The 2,999-nt window shown below is 37.4% G+C and overlaps 1 protein-coding gene across 1 annotated transcript in view; it reads left to right on the top strand.

Moving 5' to 3' along the window:
• The window catches only part of LOC111954617 (transcription regulator protein BACH2-like), a 124,604-nt gene that overhangs the window by 28,175 nt on the left and 93,430 nt on the right, over positions 1-2,999 (top strand). The gene's annotated exons all lie outside the window — the stretch shown is intronic.

The raw sequence follows: 2,999 nt of genomic DNA, 5'->3' as shown, positions 1-2,999 counted from the left end.
AGGATTAAATGTCAGGAATTGTGAAAAACTGAGTTTAAATGTATTTGGCTAAGGTGTATGTAAACTTCCGACCTCAACTGTATATGGATGAGCATTGACCGAGCAGCATAGGCAAGATGCAATAGATGGCATAAAATACAGTATATGATGAGACAATGAGATGAGTAATACAAGATATATAAACATTAATGAAGTGGCATTATTAAAGTGACTACTGATCCATTTATTCAAGTGGCCAATTATTTCAAGTCTGTATGTAGGCAGCATCCTCTCTGTGTTAGTGATGGCTGTTTAACWGTCTGATGGCCTTGAGATTGAAGCTATTTTTAAGTCTCTCGGTCCCAGCTTTGATGCACTAAATATTCCATATAAGTCCACAACAACAAATAGGAATAGCTGATAGGCAGCGGAGAGGCCAGGTGCGTCATCACGCATGATAGAACAATGAAGACATGAGACACACGCAGCTAAAAAAGCTCCCCTATTGATCTTGTTTAAGAACAGTACAATTWTCCTACCTAGACTAGCCTACAARACCACAATGCAATTAATAATTGTATTATTGTTTAACAATTGTATTATTATTGTTTTGAATGTGTCATTCTATTTGGARCAGTTGTGGGTCTACTRTCGACAGTTTATAAGGTCTAGAAAGGCACCATAGCAGGCCAGTCTGGCTGTATTTTTACTTCTGATACTGAAGTAAATCTGCTGCAGATTCTCCCAAGTCATCCTGTAATTATGTGGCCATATACAGCACCAGTCAACAGTTTGGACACACCTACTCATGATTCCTACTCAAGGGTTTTTCTTTATTTTTTATATTTTCTACATTATAGAATAATAGTGAAGACATCGAAACTGTGAAATAACACATATGTAATCATGTAGTAACCAAAACAGTGTTAAACAAATCTAAATATATTTTATATTTGAGATTCTTCAAAGTAGCCACCGTTTGCCTTGGTGACAGCTTTGCACACTCTTGGCATTCTCTCAACCAGCTTCATGACGTAGTCACCTGGAATGCATCTCAATTAACAGGTGTGCCTTGTTAAAAGTTAATTTGTGTYATTTCTTTATTCTTAATGCGTTTGAGCCAATCAGTTGTGTTGTGACAAGGTAGGTGTGGTATACAGAAGATAGCCCTATTTGGTAAAATACCAAGTCCATATTATGGCATGAACAGCTCAAATAAGCAAAGAGAAATGACAGTCCATCATTACTTTCCCTTCCCTAAAGATACTCAATATGAGTGCCGTTTATTTCACGCCTAACAATATCTTTTCCTGCACCACCAGGCACTGTGGCACCGATGTGATGGAAATAAAGTCATTCTCTTTCTCTTTCTTAGGTATTTAGATTGCCTCCGTTGGCTGTACAGTTCACATTCTTAAATCAGATGTTGGTTTGAGGTCCTAAACTGAACTTAAGCTCAGGGAATTTTTACAAGGATTAAATGTCAGGAATTGTGAAAAACTGAGTTTAAATGTATTTTGGCTAAGGTGTGATGTAAACTTTCCGACTTTCAACTGTATATGGGTGAGCATTGAGCCGAGCCAGCAATAGGCAAGATGCAATAGATGGCAATAAAATACAGGTATATAAATGAGAAATGAGTAAGTAGCAGAGATATATAAACATTAATCGAAGTGGCAATTATTAAAGTGACTACTGATCCATTTATTCAAGTGGCCAATTATTTCAAGTCTGTAATGTAGGCAGCATCCCTCTCTGTGTGTAGTTGATGGCTGGTTAACTGCCCTGATGGGCCTTGAGATTGAAGCTATTGTTTAAGTCCTTCTCGGTCGCCGGCTTGAATGCACTAACATATTCCATATAAGTCCACAACAACAAATGGAATAGCTGATAGGCAGCGGAGAGGCCGGGTGCGTCATCACGCCATGATAGAACAATGAAGAACATGAGACAACAGACGCAGCTAAAAAAGCTCCCGCTATTTGATCTTGTTTAAGAACAAGTACATTTCTACCTAGACTAGCCTTACAAATACCACAATGAATTGTAATAATTGTATTATTGTTTGTAAGCAATTGTATTATTATTGTTTTGGAATGTGTCGATTCTATTTGGACCAGTTTGTGGGTCTACTTTCGACAGTTTATAAGGTCTAGAAAGGCACCATAGCAGCCAGTCCTGGCTGCTATTTTTCTTTCTGATACTGAAAGTAAATCTGGCTGCAGATTCTCTCCAAGTCATCCTGTAATTGATGTGGCCATATACAGGCACGCAGTCACAGTTGTGACACATCTCTATCTTTTCTATTGATATTCCTACTTCAATGTTGGTTTTTTCTTTATTTTTTATATTTTTCTACATTATAGAATAATAGGAAGACATCGAAACTGTGAATAACACATATTAATCATCGTAGTGAACCAAAAAAGTGGTTAAACAAAATCTAAATATATTTTAATATTTGAGATTCTCAAAGTAGCCTACCTTGCTTGTTGAGAGCTGTGCAACCTTGGCATTCTCTCAACCAGCTCAATGACGTATCACCTGGAATGCATCTCAATTAACAGGTGGTGCCTTCGTTAAAGTGTATTGTGTGAATTTCTTTATTTTAATGCTGTTGAGCGCATCAGTTGTGTTTGTGACAAGGTAGGTGTGGTATTACAGAAGATACTATTGGATAAATAAACAATCCATATTATGGAGAAGCTCAAGTAAGCAAAGAAAATACAGTCATCATTACTTTTAAGGACATGAGGTCAGTCAATCTGGAAAAATGTCAAGAACTTTGAAAGTTTCTTCAAGTGTAGTCGAAAAAAACATCAAGAGCTATAATGAAAGCTGGCTCTCAGAGGACCACTCAAGTAGTTACCTCTTGCTGCAGAGGATAAGTTTAATTAGAGTTAACTGCCACCTCAGAAATTGCAGGCGCAAATTAAATTTGTTGCACAGTGTTCCAGTAAGCCGACACAACTCAACATCAAATCTGTTCAGAGGAGACTGCGTGAATCAAGGCCTCATGG

The sequence above is a fragment of the Salvelinus sp. IW2-2015 genome, linkage group LG28 (assembly GCF_002910315.2).
Source record: "Salvelinus sp. IW2-2015 linkage group LG28, ASM291031v2, whole genome shotgun sequence".
Classification (NCBI taxonomy): domain Eukaryota; kingdom Metazoa; phylum Chordata; class Actinopteri; order Salmoniformes; family Salmonidae; genus Salvelinus; species Salvelinus sp. IW2-2015.
Note: the sequence above shows the minus strand (reverse complement) of the source record. Positions and strands in the feature narration are given on the sequence as shown.